Here is an 18,216-nt window from a genome sequence, read left to right as displayed (position 1 = left end):
TGAAGCTAGTTCATGACATCATTTCATCAGAAACTATTTCCGAAGGATCATTCACATTAAAGGAAATCAATAAATTTTATTTAGTTTCTATATCATTGCGTAATTATGAGATAATGAGATAATAATTACATTATAAGTATATTAGAGCAACTAAGTTCAGTACAATGAATATTAAACTAATACACAATATTTCGCGTATGAACTGTTCTATGGGTAAGTAAATTAAAAAAAAGGAAAATATATTGGCTAGATTTTACTTTTGTCGTATATTGTACTTACTTCTTCCCACTTCTAAATAACTTTTCTATTTCGTTCATAAATATGTTCAAACTCGCAAGCGTACTGAGCAGATGTGCTCAAAAGAGGTTTCGTAATTCTCAGATTTATCCGTATAACTTAGCTTTGTAAGTGCATCTGATAGCTGTAATCTAGATCTAAACATGTTTTAACTAGTTTTACAAAAATAGCTAATTTTGTAAATACAATCTACTGGTAGTGCTATGGAATTATATTTTTGAACGCTTTAGTCAATACTAGCACAACTTCCAGAACATAGATACATGCATGAGTATGTATCCAGTGCTGCTTCTATACTTGAGCAGAAGGTAGGTGTCACCTGTCCAGACTCCGGGTTGTCATTGTTCTTTTGGTTTACAGTCTACAACAGTAGAAGTGTTTGAATTAGAGATAGAATGTGAATTTATTTACCTCTATAGTCGTAAAGGCCATGATTACATTGCCCTAGAGTATAAGCTACCATGTAGCTAGGATGGATATTTATGTCATGGTAGTTTTAGCGAAACACATTTTTAGCAAAGATTGCTCTCAAATCGCGCAGATTTCTAAACTAATTTAAAATCATTGAAAATAAAATATGATATATTTAAATCATTTTATGTTATGGGACTCGAGAAAATTGTGAAAGTAGAATTTGTAAGGTATTAATGTAGCATCAGTTACCGTAACGTGTAGAGACATAATAACCCTTCACTTTTACTTGTAGTGAACGTAAATTATTGAGTTAAAAGTCAGTAATTAGTGTAGCAACTAATTGAAAGTAAAGAACACAATACTAACCTTGTGTGTTCCAACACTGATGAGTAATATCTACTCTTCTTATCAATATTCCCGGCGTAAATCTCGAATGTCTTTCATCGGGTAGTTTTAAGCTAAATTTTAACAATGTTGATTATTCATATTTTTTTATGTGGAACTTTGGTGATATTCATTAAGTTTTACATTTAATCTGTAACAGTTCTTTAAAACGTTAACAGGATAATATGTCAATGTAATATATTATTTCCTATATATTACATATGACCGTAAAGTGCAGTTTTGAATTAATCAGAAATTAAAATTTTGTATTTCAGAGTAACGATACCCAGCAAGAATCGTGTATTTCAGTTTAGTGATGTCTAGCTTAAGGAACTTGTTGCAAAATTCGTTAAAACATGTGTCTTAATATCCAACCTTCAGCAATAGAATGTTGTATGCATTTAAATGCGATATAATCGTAGACAAAAAGAACCTGGGTATCAATACGGGAAATGGAAATTAGATAAAAGATGGGAGGACATTATTGATAGTTTCATTATCAAGAATTAACCTCACATAGAAGGCTTTTTACATACGGATCATATTCTGTAATGTGTTTAAGGTTGAGGAGAACAATTACATGATTTTCGAATACATACCGAATATATTGATTTATTTTTTTATAATAGACTTATACAGAAGAAATTTCATCAGATTTAGGACAAAAAAAATCTTACGTCTTTTTTTGTACATTAGGAAATTTATTTAAAAACAATCACCAAACTGGATGTAAACTGGTTATAACAACAGTGACATTCTAAAATTACATAGCATTTAAATGCGTAGAAGCTTCTGGTGCTGAAGGTTGGATAAGAAACACGTTCAACGATTTTTTTCCGAGAAGTTCCTGAAGTTAGGTATCGTTAATCTGAAATATAAAATTTTAATTTTTTATTGGCTCAAGTAGCCTCGAGTAGCATACGAGTGCTAAAGCTCTCGCTTTTGGTGCGAGCGGTCCCGAGACACTCGATCGAAAAAGAGTAAAAACATTTCCCAGGCCAGCCATCCTGGGTGAAGTCTCCCTGGGTTTTTCTCATTCACACTAGGCAAATGTCAAGATAGTACCTCACATAATGGTCTCAGATTACTTCCTTCCTTTCCCTTTCTTTTCTTTCTCACCAATTCCCTGGGCAATATGATCACCGACGGACATCATCCCTCATGTATGACGGGCTAACATGGTCTTGGATGCCAGAAGCCTAGACATCTAATTCCTAATCCTAATCATACTGACTCAAAATGCGTGTTAGGGTCATATACAATAAATAGGAAGTAGATACATACTACATAAATTGCCCTGTGAGCATTTGAAGAACTGTTGTAGATTGATTTTTTAAAATAATTAATGCCACCGAAGTGCTTGTATGTAAAATATGAATAACCAACATCGTTAGAATGTAGCTTAAAACATCCTGATAAACGGAGTTCGAAATTCACACCGGAAATATTGATGAGAAGTTTAAGAATAGCAATTACTCCCCAGTACTAGAACACATAAGATTATTATGTTAGCACTCTTTCATGCATCATACATGTTTAAGTATTTATTTTGAAATAGTCCATTTAATAATAATAAATAATAATAATAATAATAACAATAATAATAATACATTTTTCATTCTAACTTCTGTGTGTTTCGAGCTATTTGTATTTTAATATCTTTTCAATATTGAGGATATGTGAGGTGTGAGCATACGGCTTAAGCTGGATCCAAACCACATGTTTACACAACATGATCTCAATTAAACATTATGTATTATAAAGAGTAGGCTGTCATCCATATAGCACACAATATATAGAATCGATATTAGATCCTATCTATCTGAGTATCAACCATCTACTCAAGGATTTAAATGTCGAGGTGTATTACATTGTAGAACCAGGGGCGTCATTCAGGAAGGGGGGAGACAGGGAGGACCAATTGGCCCCGCCTGAGTTTGAGATTTGTATAGTTTTTATCAATAGAATAGTAAATCAGTGAAAAACGCGAAATTTTACTTATATCAAGGGGTCTTTCCACCTTCCTCCCACAATCAAAATCTGAAATGACGCTCCTGTGTAGAACTTATTTAGTAAATATTTAAGGCAACACCCACGTACAGGGTGTTCGTTCACCAGAAAAGCGTACTTGACGGGAGCTGGAATTGAACCAGGTGTCGCATGTCAGAGATGAGTTTTTAACTCAAAAATGAAAATAACACCTTACTGTTTAGTAAAATTATTGTACGCGCTTGAAAGTGTTAGTGCTGCTTCCACTTGATGCCATAGGCCTAACACTTAGACAACTTGAAATTAAAGGCTATAATTTCATCAGAGTCCCTTTGGGTAATCTTAATTAGTTAGGCATGGTCAGCGTTCTAGCCTTTCACGCGGAACACACAGTTTCAATCCGATAGGAATACCTGTGATTCAGAACCCATTTTAAGCTGTACATCTACTCAGCTCACATAGCTTATGTAACTTTAATGTTGAAAACAAACATGATATCCCAAGCGAACAAAATTTTTATCAATATTTGTGAGTTCTGCAAGGTCATAGCCTTTACTTAGTATATCATGCGAAGATTAAAGTTTAATCACAATAATCATTAATGATTAAGTTAAGTGTAGTTAACGCATCTTTGCAGCGATCATTTGTGTAATTAGCACTCTCAAAATTGTCTAAGATCCAACTTTTGAAGTCGGAGATTATCGTGTTCATGAGTTTCAAGTTATTAATGATTGTATAGCTAATGTGTAAGGTTTGGTATAGCAAATAAAGTTAGAAGTAATTTAAGCTTGAAATGACAGCTAGTATAGCATTATATAGATAAATGTGAGCGAATTAGATGAAAACATAGAAGGAGTTGAACGACGAGAATTTTGATAAAAGATTCTGAATAACTGCTTAGCTCAAATTAAATCTGAGTTTAATGTTAGATGTTGGAATACTGCATATAGGATCACTGTGTACACGTCTCCATCCAAGACAGTAATTGTTTATTTAAGATTATATTTACGTGAAAAGTTGTCGTAGTCGGCTGCATCACAAATAGTAAACAGGTCCAATAGATAACCGCACCAGTTCTTTTAAACCCTGGTATGCAGTTTTATTGTTCTTGTAGAGAATTTTTTTTATTCAAAAGTCATATTCTGGTTTTGATTATGTGTAGTTAGCACACACGTTGCTGTGAATAACAACAACTTGCAAATCTAGGTCTTTAGGCAGTAAACATCGATGTGACATTAAATACAGACTGTCTCTTTATTGATCCCTCTGACGGACAACCGATCTTTGATTACGTGTTGCAATCGGTTTTATAAGTGCAAATGACGTGGGGACGCTTTCCTGGTTCTCATGTGTCGATAATCTGTTGTTTTCTTCTCCTGGAATAGTGATGATGTACAGGTTTACACAATGATGATTTTCTTTGAAATAGGAACTTTAAATCGATAATAGACCTTACTCGTGGATGTAGAATGCTGAGAAAGTGTCAGATTTAATTGAAGAGGGGCGAATGTTATCCCTTCCTTTATGGGAAGCAGGATTTAAAGGAAAATACACGATGTGAATTTTCCCATATGTTCCTGTACAATCCTACACTGGCACTGTCGTCTTTTATTTCAGATAAAGACGTGCGAAGAGGCATTACAATTAATTATACATTGCATCTAATCTTCGATGATGTCAGAACAGTCAAAAAAAAAAAAAAAAAAAAAAAAAAAACTAACTATTATTCATTACGTGTGATATAAAATCCTTGCTATCACACATCAAAATTTTGACGTAAACGGGAATCGAACCTCAGACCTTACAATTAGAAGTCCCGCGGTTTACCACTAACCTAACATGAACACTCCTGCGCAGCTTCTTGTAAAGAAATATAGTTAAATTTCGAAGACTGACATTCAAATGCAGTGCAAATATTGTTTTTTCGCCCCTTATCTTTTTCATTCTACTAAGGATGCGAGAACTATGTTTACTGTGTTTTTTTCATTGGAATTGTTGTTTTACGTATGGAAATGCAGGCGATAAAACCAGCATATGCTTACTTGTGTACTACAATAAAATTTCAACATGTCTTATTATACGTAAAAGAAGAAAAACACACCAGCACAGTTTTTCCCAACTGCGAAGGTTGGCTTGGTGGTTCGAACCTGGCATCTTTGGTTTAGTGTTTCGGAAGATGCCCAAAGTTGGACTTAGAAACTTTTTGCCTCTAAATGTGTATAATCAATGCGCTTATTCTTTTTGAAAGAGGGTGTACATTGGACCACCCTTAAGTTTCGAAAATTGTTAAAAATAATAATAATAATAAATAAATAAATGGTCGCTAGGATTAAGGAATACAATTCTTTTAACTTCGATGGTCCGCGTTGTTTTCCTTCTATGAGTTAGAAAAATGAGAAAAAGTGAAGTTTGTGATCTAATTTTCCTGTAAGATATAGTTTCATGGTAAGATGTAATTATATGGATGAACCCAGCCTCCCAGTTTGGTTCAGTGTCTACGGTGGCTCAGTGGTAGACCGTTCACCTCTGGCGCTTGAGGTCCCTGGTTCGATCTCAACTTGCGCCAACTGAACTTGGTGGTGGACAAACACCGTGCGCGTGGGTTTTGTCGGGGCACCGGCATAACCATTGGACGTAAAACTGAACTATTTCATTTCGTTTGTGTTTTAGTTTGATTCATTGAACATGAGTACCTTCATATTTTTCCTAAATTTCGGGAGGGTTCATTTGGTCCACTCCTAAATTTAGGAATGTCAGGAGAGTGTATTTCGCTTACTCCTAAATTTAGTAATTGTCAATAAAAGTTTGTAAATACTTTCTAAGACTTGGGTATTTATTTTTATACATTGGATGGTTTACGTTGATTCCTTACAGGATGAAACATGACCAAAATTTAAATTTGTGAGTATTGACATTGAAGATGAGGACTTTATTATATCATATAAATAAATACAGGACATAGTGTAAGATCGTTGTTGGAAAGTTACCTTTGTTGAAATCTATTGCTTATCCATATTTCTAATATCAAATTTTATGTTCAAAACCTGATAGGTAATTATTGTAACTTACCGATATACATCAACAATCAAAATTGTAGTTACTACTCATAGTCTAAGGTCATAGGTGGGAAAAATTGTTTTTGTTGCAATTTGATTGATCACTTTCTAATTTTAGTTTTTAGTGTATTTATTTATTCTTTAAAAAAGTTCTTTAAAGATTATTCAGTTTGAAAATTTTTGAAGCTTAATATTGTAACTACGACTTACCGTTCCTCGTTCTGCCTCGAACTACCACTACTAATAAAGCTATAATTTGTTCCGTCATTGTTTAATTAACACAAGAGCGTTACTTATATCCTCGTTCAATATTTTCTGCGATTATGGTGTTAATACAATAGCTGTACCCCTCCCCCCCCCCAAAAAAAAAAAACACTAGCGGGCATGGCTCTTACTCAAACGATGATTTTTAAAAATACTATAATCACATAGCTAACAATGCCACCAAAGTGGCATACCACTTAAGATCACGCCCGAATTAATACCTTACCGATACATTCAGTAGTCCCTAACTAACCTAGTACATAAAGTTCAAGTATGACCCCTTAGAAAATATCCTGAGACGGCACTGGCTCAGCCTCAAAAAATTCCTGAGTACGACCATTGTATGAATTAATGAATTAATTTTACCTAGGTTTAGATTAATTTTAGATTAATAGATTAATTTTATTTAATAATTATATTATTAACATTATATAATATTAATTTAATAGATTTTGGTTTAGATTAATAGATTAATTTTAATCACGTAACAACTTTTATCCGGGAGGAAATCTTAGATTGATTCGAAGTTAGTTTGTACTAAGAGGGAGAGAAAGAAAAAAAATGTTATTGCATCATGGATACTTATATTATATTCGGAATAATGACCCAGAATTAAAATAGCCCTTGACATGAGTCATTGCATTTATTATTGATTAATAAGGATTAAATATTTTGGAATGCAGGCCTTGAGATGTAACAGCTGATGATTTAACTGCCTATTATAATTAAAAAGGATAAGTAATTTCATGATCTGTTTATTAGTGAAGGGCTTGAGAATGAAGTAAAAGTTTCTCCTTTATAGTTTATACAGTGAAACCTATCTATGTTGGCCACCATCGGTTCCATTGAAAAGTGGCCAACTTACAGAAAATAAGTGTGATTGGTGTTTTTTAAAGATAGGATTTCTAGTATTACTTGATTGTAAAATTTTAATAAGCAGTGGCAGCATAGCTACTTTTAAGTAATGTAAATAGAGTAATCATAACAATGTACAGTACTAGAAAAAAGTACTACAGTATGTTTAATATATGTACGTTTATCTTTCTGAAAACTAGTCTGGTACACTTAGTTATTCAGACTGAAAGCTCAATAACACAAACAACCATATAATAGAAACATATTTACGCAGTTTATTGAAATTGATATTGAAGCATACTGAGTTATTTAGATTGAAAACAAGGGCTTCAGTGGTAGAGCGTTCAATTCTGGTGCATGGGGGGTCTGGTTCGATCCCAGCTCGCTTCAAGTGAACTTTTGGTGGACAGATACCGTGTGCGTGGGTTTCCTCGGGGTTCTCCCGTTTTCTCTCACTTTCTTCATTCCATCATTTTACTCATTTCTCATTATCACCGTCTACCCAGTTTACCCAGCATAATCGTGGGACGTAAAGATTTCATTTCAGATTGAAAAAAAGAAAAGCGAAATTATAAATTGAACAATTTCTGTGCAGTTTGTGTGTCTTTTTTCGACAATGACAAATATTTTCTGTAGATACCTTTCGAAAAAATGGCAAATCAGTTATTATACAAATTTATTCATCGTGGTTCATTCTAAAAGTACTTCTTTTATTCTTTTTAACACATATACACGTTCTAATTTTGTAGTCAACTACTTCTTGTTAAGGGGCCGCGGTGGCTCAGTGGTAGAGCGTTCACCTCTGGTGCTTGGGGTCCCGGGTTCGATCCCAGCCCCCGCCAAGTGAACTTTGTGGTGGACAAACACCGTGTGCGTGGGTTTTCTCGGGGTTCTCCTGTTTCCTCTCACTTTCTTCATTCCACCATTTTCATTCATTACTCATTATCACCGTCTCCTTTAGCCTAACCGGCATAAACGTGGGACGTAAAACTCAAAGATTTCATTTCATTTCATACTTCTTGTTAATGAGCTAGAAGTGTTTCCTCGGAGCAAAATATGTTTTAAGAACATCTTATGGGAATTCGTATCTCAAAACTTCGCTACCTTTCGACAAGCCGTCAGGTGCCAATACTTAACAATTGAGATGGTTGGTTTTAACCTTGAGAATTTTCCGGAATTACTAAAGCTCCCCGTTGATGAAAGGAGCTGATATAGTTAATGGTTTTTCCAAAACAGGCAGGGTAAACAAATACGTATAACCATTTCCTGAATTCATGTACGTGCCTTTTCATATTCTCATCTTTCTTCACCAACCCTTTATGAGAGTAGTGTTCTGGCCATTGACCTCCAAGAACAAATCGTGCGAATCCATGTTTCTTTGTGTCCAGTCACAAATACAAAACATCTGCCTTTCATATGGGAACAAGAAAGAGTTACGAAAAATAACAAAACGGTATTTTGCGTGGCCAAGATACGCAGGTAAATTTATCATTATCATCATAGGGCAAACATTGCTTCAATGTGGCCAACTTCCAAGATAGACAGGTGGCCAACTTACAGAGTAATAAGTAACGAATGCCTTATGGTAAAATGCAGGTTCAACACGAACTAGGCCAAGATAAGCAGGTGGCCAACTTAGAGATGTGGCCAAGTTCACAGGTTTTACTGTATTACTTAGTGTTCCTGAATCTTCAATAAAGAATAATAAGAAGATGTAAATACCATATTTAATTTTAAGTTTTATTTCTATATCTGTCTGTCTGTCAATCTATATATAATCAACATTTATTGTAGTTGGCTGTCATTTTCTAATTTTGTTCTAAGGAATATAGAAATAAGTTGTAAAGAATCGTGTATTTTGTGTGATACTGACTATAATGGAGTCATTCTATAATGAAGACATTTTACACTAACAAATGTGAAGGATGAAAAAGCTAGAAAAATAAATACTCCCTTACTGTTTATAATTATAGTAAGAAGGTATCGCATACACTAGGAGAGATATCATTTATGCAAGTGTTAAAGAAGACGTAGCAAGTACGAGCAATTCTACTGTAAAGGAAGAAATTAAGGCCAGCTGAATTTTTATTTTTATTTCAAGAAATTGTGCCTGTTAGCGAAGAATTCGAGAATAAGTTTCCTTTGAGAAGACGTAGGAAAATTTGCACACTCTAGCATGTAAAGACAAGTTCTACAGAAAGCTGCTGAGAGATATAATGACCTATATCAAACTTCAACAATGGTGCAACTTTATTCATCGAGGGCCCAAACTTCCTTCTTATCAACCTCCCTAAAAGCCATCTTTAACTACCTGCCAAGTGGAATTTCCGTTCTGCACGCTTCACGGACTACGCACCGTCTCTCCGTCCATGACGGCGCATTTATGGGAAGATTACGTTACTCAGCACCACCCAGACGCTGTTTTCCTCTACACAGATGCCTCTAAACAGTTGCGGGCAGGACGATCTTATGTAGGTTTTGGGGTTTACATCCCTCACATCAACCTGCGTATTACTCAAGCATTACCTAGCTACACTTTCCTTGTTGAAGCAATGGCGATTAGAACTGTACTTATCTACGTTTTTCGTTTGCGTCTAATTAACACCCGCATATGCAGTGATAGAGTATACTGCATTGCCTCCAACCCAGCGCTCCCCCTGTGCTTGACAGCTGGATTCTCCACATCTTAAAACGGGTACATCAACTACAAGGACAAGGATTTCAGGTACTCTTTTGTATTGCTTTGGCCACAGTTACATTTCTGGCAACGAAACTGCGGACAAATTAAGTAAACAGAGTGCTTTTTACACCCTCCGAAACAAACTAGCGGCCAGTACCTTCCTACCACATCTAGAACCTCAACAATAACGAGACTGGTATAATTTTCAACGGCAGGCGCGAGGCGGACCAGGTAAATATTATTAGCAGATGGAACCTACTCCGACTACATGCAGATGGCCTCATCACTCAACTTCGACTCATGCACATCACATCTTATATAGTCGCTTTCGGCTGCATGCAACTCAAATCCCCGTCAGGGTCTTTGGGACACTCCAGTGTGCTACTGTCAGCAGGACATTGGAACTACAGAACATCTTATCTATTCTTGTACTTCTACGGCACGTTATCGTCCTGTATTTCTTAGTTCTTTGTACTCTGTGCTTGGTTATGGTCCCTTTCCTGTTAGCACTATACTCTCGCCGAGAAACACCACAGTCATCTGTCATCTCCTACAGCTCTTCATCCTCAACCACCTCGATCAAATTCTTACCTTGTCCCTGTAATTTACGTCTACGCCATGCCCCTAATCTAACCTAGTCCTTGTAACTCATTCAGCCTTGTACTACCATCGTTTGTTCAAGGGATCCCCTGAAACAAAAGAAGGGGAGGAAAGGAGAAAGGAAGGAAGGAAAGATATGATTAAGCAAGATTATCAGATGTCTTATTTCGGGTATTTCGTGCTTATTAGCAGAACAAAGACTATAACACGAGATATTCATGACAAAATTATATATAAGTAGTTCGCCTAGGAACATAACCAATTTTCTTAGCAGTAAAATGTTAGAAGGGCATTAGCGGCCACGCACGGTTTGTCGATGTGTCGGATGTTGTCTCTGTTACAGAAAGTTAGCCACTTTCTACTGTCACAAGGAGAAACAAATAATTTATTATTTCTTTTGAATAGTTTTCAGTTACAAACCAAAAATAAATTCTAAAGAAATGGAGAAAAAGATTGAAATGAGAAATAAAATATAACTCATTCAGCGAAGTAGTTTTCTCTTGTATTAATATATTATTATTTGTTTATATCTTCGTGTAACTTGGAATCAGTCTCAAATAAAGCACTAGACCATAGTTGGTTGAATACTATTTTCGAAATTCTGATTTTTATAAATGAATAAAATAAGCAATTTCAGCTTTTCATTTTCATAGTTTAAAAGAATGCCTTCACTTTGGCTTTCTGAGAGGATTGATTCATATCATTATTCCTAGTTTGCAAGACAAGATAACTTTCGTTGATGTCTTCGACATATTGTATGTATTTTCTTTATTTTCAGGAGCAGTAAAGTTATATATAAATGTATATAATTGATTTTAAAATGCCGTAATATTTGGGATCACAAATGGAACAAACTGCACTAAGGGGAAGGGGGCTTGAACCGGATTAGCCTCCAGTCAACCGCCGTATAATACAACAAGCGTCAATTAAACCACTAAAAACTCCCAAGTTAGGAAAATCTTAGATTTCAAAATGTGTTGCTTATTCCTTTGTGTCGGTCATAATGAAAACATAGAGGCTTAGATCGGAAGTAGAGGAACTTTACTGTACTCGATAACATTTACATGGTTCCCGAAAAATTTATATCATGGCACTGACAAGGAGACTTACGGAAGTGTCACTCGCCTATTTGAATGAAACTTTCATACTTGTAGAACATCGAAAAATAATCGACAAGGAATTTGTTTTTCGGCAATGGTGAAGATTTAAGGGTGTAAACTACCCATTAGGGGTGGTCTCCAAGCATAGGCAGAAATCAATCTTTTAATATAGAAGAAAACATACTGCCAAGGGGGGTTTTACTACAGCTCATTCAGAATCTGACATCAATATTACAAAATTCAAAATGGCGGATCCAATATAGTGATTACAATTACAAAATGTCTTCTGGTTTGAAAATCTCAGCACTTAGCCGAGAACAATTATAGTTGGCAGGGGTTACTACGAGAAGGTTGCAGACCGATTTGAAATCCCTTTCTATTGATTTGAAACCCCTTTATTTTAACGAAATGCTTGATTAAAGTGAGTCTCTGCACTTCTCCATATTCGGGGTGCTTATGTATAGTGAGTCGCCTCGCCTCACTATATCAGAACGTCACATATCCTCAATTGTTATAATTATGAATTTATTGAAAAAACGCTTGTAACGGACCGTCTCTACCGATCCGTTTACAGAGTAATATGTCATGAATTAATTTCTTAATGTTCATTTTTATTTCAGCTTTTCAATGTTGGCTGATTTAATTTTATTTGTTATTTGCCGGTATTATATCAATCTGTACGTGTTTGTTAATTATCTTGTGTTTATGTACAATGAAATTCATATTCCATTTTGTTTATTACGTCTCTCGTAATATGCGATGGTATTCTTTATCTGCACGTAGAATACTATAAATTGATTTTCTGGGAGATTTAAATAATCTTTGAAAAATTTTTGTAATTAAGTTTAAAGAAGAAGAGAATATGTGTAATATATAGTGTATTGTCTTAAAACAAGACTACTAAATAATTTTGAAATATAATTTTGTGTAATTTTAAACCACAAAATAATAATCTAAAGAGATAAATTACAATTACTTATTCTGCATTCTATATTTTGTGAAAAGGAATTTATTGCCAGAAAGTTCAAAGAAAAAAATGATGGATCTGTAAACCAATATTCTCCGGAATCTGCAGGTAACATTAGCTGTACGAAATTACATTGGATGTAAGATTCATTCACTTCTGAATATCCAAGTTTTTTTTTTTTTCCATTGGTATTTAGATTAGCGTAAATGTCTACGATATCTATCAAATTCGTTATCTACATCCAATTAGAAACTTCTTATGAGGGCACACCGTCTTGTTTCCGAACCTGTAACTTAGAAGGAGTATCACACTCTTCACAGTAATGATATTTCGTTTTAAAAAAGTGTGTGTGATGCTTAAACATTGTTTACACCAAGCTCACCTTATTACAGCAATAACTGTGACAAATCGCAAAATGCAGCACCATCTTCTTCCAAATAACTGTTTTTGTATCACGCATATCTAATAAGATTTGCAAATCTGGGAGAAGAAAACTGATTATGAATCAGTGATTTGGATCTAAATTATATTATTACGGAGATGTAAATTTATGTTATAGCTGTAGAGAACAATATCAGTAGAATGTCTCAAGAAGTTTTTCCACGGCCTAAAAACTAACACATCAAGAGGCTGAATCCTGCCAGTTGTTAGTACAGAATGGTTTCTATTCTGAGGTACTCTTTTGTTCGTAAAATAGGTTGAAAAGTTGATTAATTTTGACCACTCCACGAATCTAAATGGGCTTTACGTTAGACATTGGGAGAAAAATCTCTTGAAACCATGATCTCACAAGACCTGATGTTAATTTTCCCGAATATGGTGCTTTCACAAGGACATTTTCAGATTAAAAGAGGTTGTTTTGGACTATAGGGCCAAATGTTCCATTTTCTCCTGCAAAATAATTAACAACGGTGATAACAGAACACCATTTTTAGAAATAAAAGGCTGTATGATGTAACTGTGAGTCATAAATTTATTGACTGTCCCACATTTTCTACTGTTTGTGTCTCTAAACGCTATAGTGAGAGGTGCAGAGACTCACTTTAATCAAGCATCCCATTAAAATGAGTACAGAAAGGGGTTTCAAATTGGTCTGCAACCTCCTTGCAGAAATCTCTGCCACCTATAATTGTTCTGGGCTAACTGTAAGAATTTCAAACCAGAAGACATTTTGTAATTGTAATCACTAAAGTCTTTCCAGCCTTAGAACAAAGTAGACGTAAACAAAGCGAAATGTATTACTACGCGCCTCACACGTGCTTCAGCAGCGAGAGACGCGAACAGCAAAATCGTCTGCTTGCTTACTGTCGTCGCATAATTTCCAAAGTGTAAGGCTACAGTTGGTTGGTAAACAGTTAACGCACTGACCCTGACTACTGCTATGTTGGAAATATGTATTTGACTTAAATCCTAATATAAACGTGATTGCCTCTGTTCCTGTTGTCCTCTTTCGTTTTTGTTTTCAACACGAGACGAAAATGGATTATTGTCACACATTGTCGCCATGAAACTCTGCATTCTACAATAATTTTAAATGAGTGGGGTAGGCGCGCGAACGCATATGCATGCGCAGTAAATACTATATGTCCAAATACGGGTGAGGTGGAAATAAAGCTACATCTGTTGTTAAATATTATATATATTACGTTTATTATCACAAAATGCAGGATAAATTCAGATATCTTTATTTGTAATTATTATTTTAGTAGGGATTATATTGCGGGAGGATACTAGTGCAGTGAGACCAACAATCAATCACTAGTCATCGACCCACTGGTAGTCAGGTGGGTTTGTTTACATCTACCTTTTTCTAAGCTAGAAAGAGAATATATTGGATCCGCCATTTTGAATTCTGTAATTTTGCGTTAGATTTTGTATCAGCTGTACTACCCCCCCCCACCTCCCCTGACAGTATGTTTACTTCAAAATTAAATGGTTGTTTTCGGTCTATAGTTAGAGACCACCCCTAACGTTCAAATTGTGGTTTCCACCCTTAAATCTTCGCCATTGCCGAAAAAAAAAAAAAATACGTGTCGATTATTTTTCGATGTTCTACAAGTGTGCAAAGTTTCATTCAAATCAGTGAGTGACACTGCCGTAAGTCTCCTTGTGAGTATTTTTCAGTTAAACATTTTGGAATAAAGTATTTCTTCCATATATTTTCAAATGATGTAGGGCTAGCTGCAAAGCGTAGCTACCCAAATAGTATTCCTTCTGAATTGCAATAATATTATTAGTGTAAAAACTACGGATGCTAGAAATAACAATAGCTGTATGGTACGACTATGGTAACAGTAATGGGTTGGCCATACTGAGGATAAAGTGCAGCTCAGTGGAGACTTCTTCGTGAAACAGAGGATAACCTGTTCCCTCGTTTTTGCGCATCTCCAAGTAAGATTTACATTATTCTAAACCCCGCATTTTGTAAGGGAAAACGTCCATTCACTGCCTTATTGCATACAAGCATCATATTATTTGCTCTCTAGGGATGCAACGACGTTTAACATTCAGTTCTTGTTGATGGTGCGAAGAATGTTTTCTCCCGTGTAAACCCAAGCAAACACGAATATAACGAGAAACGGAGGCATCCAGGAGAAGCTGTGCGCTTAGCCTGTTCCATCCTCTGTATTGGCTATAGTGGAATTTAGCGCTTCCTAAAGTTCAGTTTGTTTACATAATTTTAGTTTGCTAAAAAATTGAGCAATTTGTTCATCTTTTGGTGTAACGTTGAGTATAATATTGTATCAATTTTTTAAAAAACAATCGTGAAGGTTTAGTCTGCTAATAAGTTGACAAAGGAACCTAAGTCGCTTTAGAGCAGATGAAATATCTAGTGATCATCAACGTAGGTAGTCTAATGAAGTGGCATGAAGTTGTCAGTTATCCCTTTGTTGCAGTATTGCTTTAAAAAAAAAAAAAAAATAGTCAACTTAGAATACTGTTACAGCTGGGGCACCAATTTCTGTAAAACGTCAAGGTATTTTCTGGGGGAAAGGGGGCGTCAAGGAATTTTCGTGTGTTTCATTGTTATATATCCAAGCAAAGATCCAAACAAATATATTCATACATTCAGTTTCTGCGGGAATATCCTCAACCCCTCGAAATCAGGGCCCGTGGTAGTATGGTTGAAAAATGATTCACCTTGATCAACACATTACTGGAAAAGGATCAGCATATGTAAAAATGAAATGAAATCTTTAACGTCACATAATTATGCCATTAGACTAAAGAAGACTGATGATTATGAAATAATACGTGAAATGATAATGTGCGAGGAAACAGGAGAACCTCGAGATAACCTATACCATGGTGTTGATGATGTACATGTTATCGTGTTCTAATATTACTTTAGTGTGTGTCAATGCCGAAGCGTGTTTTGTTATTCGTGACCTGTGCCCCGATCGAAAATAGCATGACACGCCACTATTGCAGTTCTTTGTTTGTTGCAACGGCAACAGTGGAAGATTTATAGTTGACAGACAGAAGGATTTATAGTTGGGGCTGGGTAAACCTTAGATCTTAATTTTGGAGGAAAAAGTTGGTTCTCCTTTTTGATAATTCTATACAGTATAAACTGAATACTTCATCACCTGAATAACATGGAAACTCTGAGGTATTTGATAAAATATGCGCGTAAATAAACTTAACGTTTTTCAGTTCTTAATAGACGAATTCTTAGTACGAAGATGGAAGAGTAAATGAATCCCATAGTTGTAACGAACGTGCTTTTCAAAGATTCCAGACGGATCTTTAAAAAAATTTCTCCCTTTCAGTTACGTCAGCTAGATAAATGAATACCATGTCCCAATAATCACATCCCAAGATGTTTCGTCTTGATATAAAAAATACAATGACTCATATCAGGTGCTTATCAGCCTATACTTTGAGTAAGTTCGTATTTCAATTTCACTTGAGGCTGATTATTCATTGCAGTTGAAAAAAGCACGAAATCGATGACCAAACAGAGCCGTTTTAATCTGACAGCAAAATCACCTCAAATTTTCTCTTGATTAATGATTGTTAGATGAAAAAGAACCGAAGCGGAATTGTCTTATATGAACCATTCCTACTCTTTCAATTTTGACAGGGGTCGAAGCCAATGCCATCCTCAAGATAATTTCGAAGAGATCTTACCTAAACTTCGTGTACTAATTTAAAAGAGAATACTAAATATATCATTGCGATATTAATTCGGGTGTGATCTTAATGGTATGTAACTTTGTGTCAATTTTTTTTTCTAAGTTATCGTTTGAGTAGCAGCTCCCTTCACTTCTTTTTAAAGGGTAAGATTTCACCAATCGTCAAGAAACAAGCAATGTTGTAAAATTCAGGTTTCATATTAAAAGCATCATTTGGAGATGACTGATGGCCATTAATCCTAAAATCTTAACATTCCGATAAAACCGAAAATTTTCAGGTATCATTTAATATAATTTTCCAGAAAGTGACCATCATTTCGGAAGAAATCTAAAGAAAACTATTTGATATGATATTTATTGCTCTTTCAAATTGTTCCAGTTTATTTTCTTCCTGCGGTAGTCATTTCTGAGTAGTTAGCCGAAAATCAAATAAAGGTGCCTCTTCATTTGCAATTTTTACAAGATGACAGCCTTCGTACAAGTTGGATCAGTGAAGACTTTTAGTATGTTGAGGAGGAACATAACTACAATAATCCTATTTAAAAAGTGTTTATTGTTTTTTTGTCCACGATCGATGCCTATTTCGGTTGGCCTAATATCGCAAGACGGAAAGTCATCTATCTATTCTCAACAGACGTGTATTTCGGTATATAAAGAAGAGTAATTTATTAACTTCAAGTACCTTGTGTTCAATGCAGGATATTTAATATGAACTATCGGTCCATTTATTACAAAATTTCCATAATGTTTATCTAAATTTCTTCAACATTTTCAAGTATTTATCTCATAGTTCATAGTCAATACATGTTATGAAACGTAATGACATTGTAATATTGTGAACAATGTTTTCTGTTTCGATTAGAACTAAAGATGCATATTATTACAGACAAAAAATAAAGTCGTGCTGATGATGGAGGACAGTATGCTTATCACACATCAAATAACTAAGTCGACCATTACTGTTTGTAAACTGTAGACGCCATTAGCCAGAGAATCTAATTTTGTTCTCAGCTGTAAACCTCTATTTTATTAATAGAAAATCAAGAATATCTTTCCATATCTTCGCCATAAGAATCGTATTTCACCAAAGAGAAGAAAGAAAATCGAACCAGTTGTAATGTTGTATTTTATTTTTGTTTTTGATAGCTCTGAAAAAAACAAAGAAATAAAGGAGAACAGAAAATCAGACACGAGTCAAATGGGCGGTAGGCGAGTGTTGGTCCCCTGAGCGAGTGAACAGCTTTTGTTGTTATTGAACCAGACTTTGTTTATATCATTAGACTAACATTCAATCTTTTGGTTTAAGTAGTGAAAGAACGTAGCAACTTGTTAGTGTTAGTTCTCTTTCTTTTTTTAATTGGCGCCACGATGACTCAGTGGTACATCGCTTACTTCGTAAATGGGGACCCTGATTCGATCCCTGGCAAGTTATTTTGTAATGGATTACATCGTGTCCGTTGGTTTTCACGCT

General features: G+C 35.0%; 1 protein-coding gene across 4 annotated transcripts in view; it reads left to right on the top strand.

Moving 5' to 3' along the window:
* hep (hemipterous) overlaps positions 1 to 18,216 on the top strand; it is a 239,173-nt gene that overhangs the window by 182,769 nt on the left and 38,188 nt on the right. The gene's annotated exons all lie outside the window — the stretch shown is intronic.

The sequence above is a fragment of the Thermobia domestica genome, chromosome 7 (assembly GCF_964235325.1).
Source record: "Thermobia domestica chromosome 7, izTheDome1.hap1.1, whole genome shotgun sequence".
Lineage (NCBI taxonomy): Eukaryota > Metazoa > Arthropoda > Insecta > Zygentoma > Lepismatidae > Thermobia > Thermobia domestica.
This window is presented reverse-complemented; position numbering and strand designations above follow the sequence as displayed.